This window comes from Theropithecus gelada, chromosome 7b (assembly GCF_003255815.1).
Source record: "Theropithecus gelada isolate Dixy chromosome 7b, Tgel_1.0, whole genome shotgun sequence".
NCBI lineage: Eukaryota > Metazoa > Chordata > Mammalia > Primates > Cercopithecidae > Theropithecus > Theropithecus gelada.
Window position 1 is genome coordinate 72,246,411 of NC_037675.1, and position 13,804 is coordinate 72,260,214.

Here is a 13,804-nt window from a genome sequence, read left to right on the forward strand (position 1 = left end):
CTCGGCTCACTGCAACCTCCACCTCCCACGTTCAAGTGATTCTCCTGCCTCAGCCTCCCAAGTAGCTGGGATTACAGGTGCCCTCCACGACGCCCGGCTAATTTTCAGTTGAGACAGGGTTTCACCATGTTGGCCAGGCTGTTCTCAAACTCCTGATCTCAAGTGATCCACTCACCTCGGCCTCCCAAAATGCTAGTATTACAGGTGTGAGCCACCACACCCAGCCCCAGGTATTTTGTTAAACTGCATAGAATGGGCCTATTTTCATGTCATTTGTGCAAAAAAAATTGCAAAATTAGTATTCAAAAGAAAGACCTGTAACAATAAGACCTAGATACTAGTATTTTATTTGTTAAAAGAAAATTTTTAGGGGGGAAACTTCAAGAGTTTAATTTTTTCCTAGAACAAGATCAACAGTTTTCACTGAGATAAAAGAATAAAGAACAACAAACTCAATAACACCAAATGGGTTTTTGATACAGAAAACAGGACTGCTCCATTCAAATGCAAATTTTTACATTAAAATATGTTTATAAACCAGAGTTGTTCTTCCTCCTGATTCAACACTTCTCCCTCCTCTAACGGGAGCCCCAGGAATCTGAAGAGCATGTGTACTACTAACCAAATATACAATCCAGCCGCCCCTTCCAAGCTGGAATCTGATTACCACTGGACTAGACTCAGGGCTGCCCCCAAGGGATGAAAAGCAGTAACTATGGTCTCAGGGAGGATGGCTACTGAGGATCCCACCAAAGAGTCGAATGCTGTGCACTGGGTCCAGGATGACTGGCACACCCTGTTCACTGTGCAGTTTCCCACCACCATGAACAGGAGAACCTTGGAATACCAGTCTTGATGATGCTGACTGCCCTTGCCCACACTGATAGTAAGCAGGGTAAATATTATTCTCATGGCAATTGGAATAAAAATGAAATTGAGGATGGTGACCTGCAGTGGGCAGCAGTCCTGGTCTGGGTTGGTATGAACATGTTCATGCTGAAAAGGAGGCTTCAATCCCTCATACACTTGCTCTGTAACCTAGGGGACTGCTTTTTGAACTTGAAGTTGAATTCTTACATTGATTCCTGTCTGTTTCCAACTGGAAGTGCTTTCTGGTGTGGTTGAATTCTCAGAGACTCGAGCAGGAAATGGCTCATACATTTGCTACAGAGATCAGATCACACAAGCTTGGAGACAGTGTAGCTTCTCCATTGACTCTGGTGGCAGGTGCAAAGGCAGGAAGCATACAGAGTGGAATGCCTTGGGTACAACCTGGTCCAGAAACCAGCTGTGCAAGTGACAGGAGCTCAATGCAAAACAATACATTTATTTAACAATTCCCTTCTTTTGCTTGGGTTCTCTCCTAGGTCAGAGCATGACCAAAATCTAAGGTTTTAGAGCACCACTTTCAATTACCATCATTTGGGTTTCTTGTCTCAGCATGTCATTCATAGGTTATGGTATCCTCATGATCATGCATTTCTTTGAGTTTTGTCATTCTAGTCAAAGAGTAACAATCTGACATTCTACAAATGACTGCATGTTAACAAACATTTAAAACTTTTGAGAGAATACAGTGCACCAAGGAGACCACTGTCATTGGGAGGATAATACCAACAGTTTGCAGTACACTCCTTAGCTAGGGTCTCCATGAACTAAACAAGCAAAAATCAAATAGATCAAAGAATAAGCCAGATGAAGAGTGTATCTATTTTAACCCAGCAGCCTGTTCATTAATTTTCTGCAAATGAGGTACTCTATAATACCCAGTATATTTATCCATGTGCAAAAAGTGTCAGCAGCTGCACAATTTCTCCCTATTCAGCCAGTAGGGAATCTAGAGCAATTCTATTATCTAGTACAACCTTAACAAGAGAATTTAAAGAAATCTGTTATGCAACCATAGCCTTTGCAATAGAATCTGCTATAGAGATGATTATAAGGAATTTCTTTCTTTCTTTCTTTCTTTCTTTCTTTCTTTCTTTCTTTCTTTCTTTCTTTCTTTCTTTCTTTCTAGACAGGGTCTTGCTCAACCTCCCAGGCTCAAGCAATCCTCCCTACCTCAGTCTCCCAAGTGGCTGGGAGTACAGACATGCACCACCATGCCCAGCTAAGATTTTAAAATATTTTTGTAGAGACAGGGTCTCGATACAATGATCTCAAACTCCTAGGCTCAAGTGATCCTCCCACCTCGGCCTCCCAAAGTGTTGGAATTACAGATGTGAGCCAACATGCTCAGTCAGGAATATATTTCAAATTATTACCTCATTTATATTTACTCCAAGCCTTGGAAAATAAATCTAACATTGGCCCTTCATGCTCAATCCATCAAAGGCATAAGGTTGCCCATGTGTAAAGTTGGCTGCAAAATCCTCCACAAATAAAAGTATACTCCACGGATAGACACAAGGCCCCTTTTCCAGTTCTATTGTTCATGGATACATTACCTGGAATGGTGAAATTAGGAATTTCAAACCAAGGGCCTGAGGCAGAATTATGGGTTGAAAGAGTGTTATAATATCCTGACACACAAGTCAGTTTGCAAGAAACTCCATTTGGGCTTTGGTGCAAACCTGCCTTGTGATATACTCATTGGTCATTGTTCTTGTATCCCCTTACTGGATTAAATTAAAACAGGAAGTGAGAAGAAGTGGGTTTAGAAGTTTTACTACTAGTACAATTTGAACAACAGTTATGTTAGGAATGTTGCTAACATTATCCACCAGGTTAACTAAAGGATCCCTTAGGTCATGTAAAGATCTGGGTTTGGCATGACAGATTCAACACTTCATGAAGTTACCCATAAAAGCTACTCATTGTGAAATTCTAATTATAGCACTATCCTGCCAAGTTCAAGAGGTAGGCATACGTAAGGAAAGATTAAGAAAAGTAAGAGTTTCATGTGATAGAGAAAGTTTGATTTGTGATCTTGGGGAAGCTGCTTATGTCTAGGATACCATCTGCTTCTGGGGAGAAACTTCCCTGGTTAGCTTTACCTTAAGGTTTCTAATGGGTATACAGTTCCAAGAGTCTGGAGGGGCCCTTTTTAAGTTGTGAGATATGGATTCAAGTATCAAAGTCCCAAAGTTTGGCTGCAGATTGAGTGGCAAAGGCAGTCTTTCTCTACTACCATTTCCAGAAAACCAAATCTCTAGATTCTAGATCATGAAGGATTTGATTGCTCTTGGCCAGTGCATTCTGAAAAGCTTCCTTTACCTGGTGAAAACACACTTTGACATGATGCATCAAAGGCTTGCATCATTTAGTCATATGCGAGTTTAGGACTCTTTTATAAGGGGGTCAACTTACATTCTCCACTGTAAATGCATCTTACTTTTATTAATCTGCAATACCTTTAATCAATCTGCAATATCAAGGCAATCCAGTCAATTCATTGGCGTCACCTAAGGCTACTAAATCTGTAATACTTTAACTGTTTTACAACTTGTCCAACGAAACAAGTACCTTCATCCCTAGAGATCTCTCCAAGAATCCCCCATGAGGAAAACACATTTTCTAATAACATTTTAGCTACTGTTATAGAATTGGCTTCCTGCATGGGAAAACTTCTAAACAACCAGAAAACAGGCACTGAAAATGGCAACTGAGGGTAGGCGCAGTGGCTCACGCCTGTAATCCCAGCACTTTGGGAGGCCGCGGTGGGCAGATCACTTGAGAACAGGAGTTCAAGACCAACCTGGCCAACATCACAAAATCTTGTCTCTACTAAAAATGCCAACATTATCCAGTTGCGATGGTACACACCTATAGTTCCAGCTACCCAGAAGGCTGAGGCATAAAATCATTTGAACCCGGAAAGCAGAGGTTGCAATAAGCCAAGATCACTGCACTTCAACCTGAACAACAGAGTGAGACAGATGAAAGAAAGAGAGAAAGAAAGAGAGAAAGAGAGGGAGGAAGGGAGGAAGGGAGGAAGGAAGGAAGGAAGGAAGGAAGGAAGGAAGGAAGGAAGGAAGGAAGGAAGGAAGGAAGGAAGGAAGGAAGGAAGGAAGGAAGGAAGGAAAAGAAAGATAAAGAAGACCACTATAAATGTCCAAATGGCCCATACATAAAGTTTTGATTGTCTTCCCAGGATTCTAAATTTGATAAACCAAACATTGGTCATAAACTATTTTAGCAATTTTAGAACAGTCACCACACCAATGTATATATATTTTCATTATTTGGATTATTTTAACTCTTCCATCATGAGCCATGGAGTGCAGTGCTTTTAATAATGAAAACATTAAGGACTCAGGAAGGACCAGGCAGCCACCCAGGTTCTCCATGAGTCCATGCTTAAAATTTGATTTATATCTTTTATTTTTATTTTATTTTTTGAGACAGGGTCTCACTCTGTCGCCCAGGCTGGAGTGTAGTGGCATGATCTCGGCTCACTGCAACCTCTTCCTCCTGGGTTCAAGCAATTCTCCTGCCTCAGCCTCCCAAGTAACTGGGATTACAAGCATGTGTCACCACACCTAGCTAAGTTTTGTATTTTTTGATAGAGACAGGGTTTCACCAAGTTGGCCAGGCTGGTCTTGAACTCCTGACCTCTGGTGATCTGCCGCCTCGGCCTCCCAAAGTGGTTGGATTATAGGCGTGAGCCACTGCACCCAGCCATTTATAGTCTTTTAAATACAAATTTTATTTCTTTAATTCAGGTACACAGCACTGTTTAGTATTATAGCAATGCGCTATCATATGTAATTTGACTTGGATCATGGAGTTCCTTTAAATTGCATATCTTAACAATTTCAGTACTGGCTGACTTGTACCTTCTTGGTATTTAATTAATTCTTGTCTCAATACCAGGAAATCCAAGTTGTTGTCTCAATACCAGGAAAAATTAGGCATGCGAGCACATTGAAGCGTGAGGAGGGAGGAATTTATTAAGCGAAAGGAAAGCTCTCAGCAAAGAGAGGGGTTCTCCAACCAGGTTTCTCCCTCATAATTGAATACCAGGACCACCACACATGAGCTTATGAGGCCAGGCTTCTCCCCTGAATAAGGCATGAATTCCTGGTGGCCCCACCTCATCCCCCAACGTACATGCAGGAATGCCCAGGCAAGCCAAAGGTAGTATTGGAAAAGGCAGCATTCGATTGGTTAAAAGGCATTCTTCAGAAAGAATCAATTGGGAAAGGGTGGGCAAACAGGGGCAGAAGTTTTCCCTCTGGCTCACAGGTTTCATCTGGGACTTGCAGTCCAGTTTTTCAGCCTTCAGGCTGTTTTAGACTTGAAGGTGAGGTTTTAGGCCAGGGGCCCTTCCCTGTCTGCCTAGATGTTTGTCTGCCTTCTGCTTCTATCAATCATTCCACCCTCTGGAGAAGTATGACTAACTGCCCTTAGAATAGGAATGAAGATCGATCTTAACTGCTTCCTGCTAACAGGGAGCACTGTTTTCAGAAGATGGCAGTCAGATTTCCCTCAGAAGTTTGTCTAAGGATCTCCAGTAAAAAAATGGGCCATCAACTGAGCCTCCAGTTGCATGAACTTTTGATGGTCTGAAAACGAGAAGAGACAAACTGGGTTATTAGAAGACATGTATCAAAATGAGACAAAAGGCTGGGGGGTAAAGGTAGCTCAAAAATTCCAAGGCTCCCAGCATGTCCAGATAACAGGTGGCTATAGTTACCTGCTAAGATTTGGGTGCATGGGGCTTGGCTTTTGTTAGCTCCCTTGGTCTTATTTTCCCAAAAAGGAAACCTCCAGGTTATGGGCACCCTATTTACTCCTATCACTTGGCAGGATTTGCAGGATAATTGCCCAGAACTGGAATATTGATCTAGATTTTTACATTATCCATCCCTTTTTTTTCTTCTGAGCTGCAGAAGGAGATCACTAGTTGATTCACAGGAATAAGCAGGGTTAGTCTAAAATGTAGGCCAAAAAAACCTTTAAAACAACTAATTGGTCTAGAATTTAATGACAGATGTATGATAAGGTTTGAGACATAATTTCTCTCCATTCCTCATTTTTGTTAAAAACAAATCAAGAGAGGACTGAGTTGTTTGCAAAATAAACTTTAGTTTTATATTTGGCCTGCTTATTTGCATAAAGTACAGCAAGAATTATTATTTTTACATACAATTTTTCAAATTGGCTTTGATGGAACTCTGTTCCACAAGGAATCTCAGATAAGACCTTTTAAAGTCGAGCCTAGCCACGGGTTTGTACCCCAAATACCTATGAGTTGGGTAAAAAAAAATCCTTTCTTCTTGAGGTCCCAAGAATATGGGGTTCCTGGGCCTGTTAGAAAGTGACATTCTTTACTTCCCATACAAGGTGGGAACCCTGTACGGGGACTGTGTAGACAAGGTATGAGGCCAGTTTTCCCAAGGAGCTTTTATCAGCTCTGCAAGTTGAGCTTGATTCCTTAAAAGAAAGCATACCCTTCCAGCCAAAGTCTTGGTAAAACAACCAGCTTCTCCAATTGCATCCTGTTGCAAAAGAAAATGGATTCCTATTGCCCTGATGCAAATAACCATATTGCTATAAGTTAAGAATACTCACAAATAGTTTCCAAATTCTAGAGGAACCAGGCAGAGAGAAACAAACATGCTCCAAATTTTGTTCACAGGAGTATAACTTACTCAATTATTAAAGACTGTAAATAGCTCAAAATAAAAGTTTCTTTAACTCTGAAAAATAAAACAAGGATTAGCAATGTTTTAAGCAATAGTTAATAAAAGGTTACTTCAGCTTTCTATTAGTTCAGTCCATTCCATTAACTCTTGTTCTGCTTGATATTCACGAACATTTTAAATCTCCATGAGTCCTATACGTTTTTCCACCATCCAAATGTCACAATCTCCAAAGTCATCAGAAACCTGCATTTGAGAGCACCTGTCAAAGTTCTATAACTGATAATAAACCATCTTTTGAAGAGGATCAAAACAAGACAATTGTCTTTGAATAACAAAATGCCCAGGGTAGTTACAGTTAAAAACACAATTGATAAAGAAATTCGATTATCTCTGTGGTTTATAATAACTTACCATAATAATCTTAATTATGATTGATAGCATATGCTCAGACATTAGAATTTTAGAAATCCCATACAATTTTAAAACATATATTAATACTATTCACTGAAATATAACCTGATGAAGATGAAGCATCATTTTGGCAATCCCACATACTTAAATATGTCAAATAATCCTATTTACCTCTCTTTTGGATGCAATAGGGGCCCTCTGTAACATGCAAAAGCTAGTGGTCAGGAAATATAATTCTGAAACTGAAATTTGATTTTGGGAAACCTGTTAAATATGTTAGAGGTTTGAAGCACTTGATATTATGAAACAGAACTCCAGATTACCATAAATTATTTATTTTGCCAAAATGATGATTCAAAAATTTCAAAACAAGGCAAAAACCTTTACTCATTAAGAGGAAAGACTTAGCTTTCCGGTTTGTCTCCTGTCTTCTCTTTCTTTTCCTTGGCAGTCTATTCACAAGGCAAACAAAAATCTTTCATTTCCCTTTGTTATCACATGAAAATCTTGTACAAGGGCAAGAAAGCCAAATTTTACCCTTACATTAGTTTACTCTTAATGCCAACCCGAATTTTCTAATGAAAACTTATAAACAATTCTATCATTCTATCTAATCTTAACCAGTTTGACCATGAGGTGAGATTCTTACAAACTTTTACAACCCTTTACAACTTCTGCTAAAGAGCAGATTAGCACCTTAAGGAAACCTTCTTGTTCTTTTATTTCAATGCTCAATTTACATAAAAAACATATAATATCATTTCAAATTTATTCTGTTCTATGTTCACACACAGAATTTCTTTTGCAAGATTAATTTTTAGAAACCTTCCACAACTTGTTTAAGCCTTTAACTTTATCTTATCTAATTTAAAACAATCCTTTAATCTTAAGCAAAAATTTACATTTCCATGTATTCTTATAATCTTTTACTAAAAATACATTTTACTATTCTTACACACCTTGCAGGTGAATCCATTTTCAGTGGTCTCAATTACATGTCATAATGATAACTCTTAGCAATTTTTAACTTTAATGTAAAATCTGGTAAGTTGTTTTAATTATGCACTAGGTGCCAATGAAATGTGACTCCTTCCAGCATAGTTAAGGGTGTTGTTAACTCCATACCTCCCCAGGCCTTACCAATTGTGAAGCAGCCAAGTTGCAGAATAGTTCTCAAAAGCTAAAGAAGCAGTTTATAACCTTAAAACATTTAGCAAACTTACTATCTGACCTGCGTAACTTAGACCACATATTTACATTTTAACAATATTTGCATTTTTGGCCAGGTGCAGTGGCTCATGCCTATAATCCCAGCACTTTGGGAGGCTGAGGTGGGCGGATCATGAGGTCAGAAGATCGAGACCCTCCTGGCCAACATGGTGAAACCTTGTCTCTACTAAAATACAAAAAATTAGCCAGGCATGGTGGCATGTGCCTATAGTCCCAGCTACTTGGGAGGCTGAGGCAGGGAATCCCTTGAACCTGGGAGGCGGAGGTTTCAGTGAGCCAAGATCGTGCCACTGCATTCCAGCCTGGAGACAGAGCCAGCCTCTGTCTTAAGAAAAAAAAACAAGGCCGGGCGCGGTGGCTCAAGCCTGTAATCCCAGCACTTTGGGAGGCCGAGACGGGCGGATCACGAGGTCAGGAGATCGAGACCATCCTGGCTAACACGGTGAAACCCCGTCTCTATTAAGAAATACAAAAAAAAACTAGCCGGGCGAGGTGGCGGGCGCCTGTAGTCCCAGCTACTCGGGAGGCTGAGGCCGGAGAATGGCGTGAACCCGGGAGGCGGAGCTTGCAGTGAGCTGAGATCCGGCCACTGCACTCCAGCCTGGGCGACAGAGCGAGACTCTGTCTCAAAAAAAAAAAAAAAAAAAAAGAAAAAAAAACAAAAAATATTTGCATTTTTTACCAATAATCCTTAAGATCGTTTTTATTTCTCGAAGATTAAAGTCACAGGAACTAAAAAATATTATAGCTTTTACTTTTCCTTAAAATGTATTTTATCTAAGTGCTTATTTTTTCTTTAATCCAATTAATTAGAGCACTTTTATATAAACATCACACACATAATACATATATAACTACACAGACAGACAAAAGAAGATCCAGTATTTGAAAGATTTTTCATTTGCCAGTTTCTTAATTGGATTATTGGTCTCAGAGTGGAACCCTTAAAGAAACAGGGCCCAATACACAAGTATAGCTGGAAGACAAAAAAATAAATTTTGATACAGATTGATCAGTTTCTAATTCCTAGGGTTCCAGGAAGGAAAGAGAAGTTTCTCCCAAAATAGAATCTGTGGCACCTTTTCTGTTTTTCCCAAGGACTCCCAGTTCATCAGAAGTTATCTTAGGGCCTCTCATGCATGCCTTAAGAGTTGCAAGACACAGGGAGAACAGTAATTCAGTCGACCGAGAAAAAATCTTTTTCCAGCAAAACAAGATCCAAGAAGAGAGAAACATAAAGGTCTTTTAAATATACCTATAACTTAGATATCCACTTTTAATTAAGTAGAGCGTTCTTTAAGAACGTCCTTTTAAATCCCTTGTAATCTGACTTTAGCCATGCCAAACAGCCAATATTTTTGGCATTTGAACTTTACCAAAAGTAAACTCACAGGTGAAACCAACAAGCTTCAATTAAGGTTATGACTTAACCACAAGTGTATGAAGTATTTCCAAAGGGGTAGTAAGCAGTTTTTACAAAATCTAGGAACTTTAAATGTAACTCAGAGAAAGAAAAATTCAAGAAACAAAGCTAGAAGTTGTTCATGTAGAGGAAGAGAATCAGCAAATGATAAAAAGTCACACACAGATATCAACCCAAAAGAACACATTTCTCAAGCCAGGATTGAACCCAGGTTGCCACTGTAAAATGGCGGAGACTAAACGAAAGTACTGCCATGTGGTTACAGGTCACATTCCCATGGACGTAAAACAAGCAAAGTTTGGTACTGACCTGTTAGACAGGCTGACTTGAACAGCAGGCTTATGGGGTCCTAGGCCTATATCTTATCACGTGGTACCCCTCTTCCTGACAGAATCATGCAGAAAGATGTGCAAATCACACCAGATTGGCTATAGCTTAAGACCAACCTCACAAATCCTTTTTCATTCATCAAAACTTTACAGAGAATATAAACAGTGATCCTTATTATTCCTTTTACCAGTTTGTACAGGGAGAGAGAGGCCAAAAGTCTGAATGATAAAATTGTTACGCTTTTTCCAGTATGTCAGCCTTCTAGGTTCCCTTCCTCTGGGAATATTTGGGATATTAATTTTTATCAATTTGGAGGATGCATCCAAGGGAAGTGTGCTGTAGCACAGGTACATAATTACCCATCTGTGAAGAGAGGACAGAGGTGGAAAAAGGAAATAAAGAAGGAATTTTTTTTTCAAAGGAGTCCCAGGGGTTCGGGATGCTTTTGAAAGGGGTAAAGACTAAAGATGAATGACTACTCATCTAGAAAGAGGGGAGCAACACATGCCTAGTTCCCTTCTCTTCCCAGCAAATACCCAGGGTATGTGAGGGAGAGACAAGAGAGGCATCTGTTTTCTTTCTTCTTTCCTTGTATCCCGGAGTCCTGAAGACAATGACAGGGTGCTGCCCATGGGTGTCAATGTGACTTTTTACCCATGTTAACAGGGAGGGTAGGGGGTGGGATTATCCACCCTTACCCACACACTGTCTTTCCCCCTGCTATCAGTAGTTTTCAAGTTACCTAGCCCTCATGTATGCCATGAATACTAGCATGACCACTATTCATGCAATGGGAGGCTTGGCTTAATCAGCAGGAATTAGTCATGCTTACCTGTGCTATATCTCTTAACTTCAATTGTCGTCAGCCTCAGATCCAGTTTTCTTTCCTAGAGCTTCAACCCAAAGTTTGGAATTGAGTTTGGGGCAAGAATGTGTCTCAGTGGGGTCCATGGACTCATTTAGTCAGGGTGAAGCTGTGGAATTCGGTTCTCTTCCAACAAGGGATAGAAAAGAGTGTCTTGTGGATTGGGGTCCTGTCCTATTAAAACACCTTTCAAGGAAAAAAAACACAAAACTCTGGCATGGAGAAACCCCCTGTCTTTGCACAGCTGTGTTATTAGGTTGGTGCAAAAGCAATTGTGGTCACCACCATGCTAAGTAATGGCAAAAACCACAACTACCTTCGCACCAACCCATTAACTCCTCACCTGATGGAGAGAAGGAAAAAGAACAGCTTAGATGTAGGGCTGGAGAAGATTGTTGAGGAAGAAACCTCTTATTCTGATGTAAATGAGTTTTTCCAACAGGGAGAAAAACTTCTAATTCCTGTTTCTTCCCTCAGGCTCAGACCAAGCTGGACCCCTCAGCTGGGGGAGGGGAAGACTCCATGGGCACGTGGTGGGGAACACTGGCCAGCTAGCCATGAAGGGCCTTGGGCCCCCAAGACTGCCCTGGGGCCTGGGAAGTGGCTGTGGCTCAGTCCTGCACTGCATGGCCATTGAACACAGCATGTGTATGCAGCAGACATGGCCATGTGCCCCAGCTAGGTGGGAAGTGGGTGGTGGGGAGCTGCTGCTTGCCTGTATGTCTGAAGCACATGCCTGTGGCCATTGGAGTGGGGGTGAACACCCCCAATATTGTAAAAGAAAAGATAGGTGCCATTATAATTCTGAAAAAAAGAGGGAAAATGCCATAGAAAAGATTGGAATGGACCAAGGCTGACATTCCCAACCCCTGAGAGCGACAGGGAGGGGGCAGTTTTCCCTGCCTTTAGAAGAAGTCTGAGGATGAGAAAGCTCAGAAATGAAAGTGAAAGACGTTTTTGGGGCAGCGTTTTACTCACCCTCTGATAAATCCCTGTAAAGGTCAAAATGATGCAGGATTTTTGCTCCCTAGTTCAGCTAAATCCGAGTTCTTGTTTCATGACCAGGAAAAATTAGGCACATGGACACTTTGAAGGGTGAGGAGGGAAGAATTTATTAAGTAAAAGGAAAGCCCTTAGCAAAGAGAGGGGTTCTCCAAGCAGGTTTCTCCCTCACAATTGAAAACCAGGGCCACCACACATGAGCTGATGAGGCCAGGCTCCTCCCCTGCATAAGGCATGAATTCCTGGTGGCCCCCCCAATGCCCCGGTGCACATGTGGTCATGCCCAGGCAAGCCATAGGAAGTTTCAGAAAAGGCAGGATTCAGTGGGTTAAAAGGCATTATTCTCAAAGAATCAATTGGGAAAGGGTGGGCAAACAGGGGCAGAAGTTCTTCCTCTGGGTCACAGATTTCATCCCAGACCAGCACTCCAGTCTTTCAACCTTTAGGCTGTTTTAGGCTTGAACATGAGGTTTTAGCCTAGTGATTCTTCCCTATCTGCCTAGGAATTTGTCTGTCTCCTGCCTTTATCAGTAGTACATATTACATATATGTAACTAAAAACAAAAAAAATTATGTATAGTACATATATGCAATACATATATATGTACTATAGAGAACATATGTGCTATATAGAATATATGTATAGTACATATATTCTGTATAGTACATACTATACTACATACATGCTATATGTATAGTACATTTGTGTCCATATATGTACTATAAATGTACTATATATTCTGTATAGTACATACATATAGTACACATATGTACTATATGTATATATTATGTATGTTATATATAATATATAGTATATGGGTATATGATATGGGAGCAGGGGGAGGAAAGTGCTGGGTAGAGAAGTGGGGGTCCCTGTTGAGGGCTCCATCCTCAAGCCTGTGCCCACGGACCTAAATGAGGACAGACATTTCTGTTTTCACACCCAAAATGTTACCTTTTGGCCCACCATACCCCCCCATCCTGTGCCCATAAAAACCTGAGACCCCAGCGGGCACACACACAAGCAGCTGGACATTGAGAGAAGCAGAAGACAGACACCAGCAGACACCAGCAGGCCATCCATGGCAGAACAATGTGACACCAGGGGGAATTCAGCCAGGGGCGGTTGGAGGAAAGTCTAGTTGCTGTACGGCCCAAGTCCAGGGGAAGACCAACCTCCCACTCCATCCTTTGTCTTGCTGCCCATCCATCTCAGTGAGAGCTACTTACACCACTCAATAAAACCTTGCACTCATTCTCCAAGTCCACATGTGATCCGATTTTTCCCGTACACTGGGGCAAGAACCCAGGATACAGAAAGCCCTCTGTCCTTGCGATAAGGCAAAGGGTCTAATTGAGCTGATTAACACAAACCACCAGCTGATGGCAAAGCTGAAAGAACATACTGTAACACACGCCCGCTGGGGCTTCGGGAGCTGTAAACACTCAACCCTGGAATCTGCTGTGGGGTCAGAGCCCAAAAATGCTCTCCATGACCTGCCCATCTTCATGCTCCCCCTAGGGTCTGAGAAGTAGGGTCCTGAAGAAGTAAGCCACACCCCTGTCATACACCCTGTGAAGGTGATAAGGGAACTCCTCCCGTTTCACATATAGTACACATATATGTATCATATTTTAATTATATATATTAATCATAATGTTAACTCTTAGTAACGTTAATTTCCAGTGAACAATCAAGGAAGTAATCAATTTTAAACTGTTTTATATCAGTATTTGTAGATGAAAGCCATTTCCTAATTTTTAGAAAGAAATGTTACAAATATAGATTTCTTTCATAGATGTAATTTTCTTTAATAAAAGGGTTTCAAAATAGCCAGCTAAATGCCAGAAAGCTATACTGTAGAGACTGATTTAGGTTGACAGGTGGTCTCTTTAACTTAACTTCTGCTTCTTTTCTTTTCTTTTTTTTTTTTTTTTTTTTTTTTTTTTTTT

At 40.8% G+C, this 13,804-nt stretch overlaps 1 pseudogene; it reads right to left on the reverse strand.

Annotated features, from left to right (window-relative positions):
* Positions 1 to 713: 713 nt before the first annotated feature.
* The window catches only part of LOC112628404, a 19,388-nt pseudogene continuing 6,297 nt past the window's right edge, over positions 714 to 13,804 (reverse strand).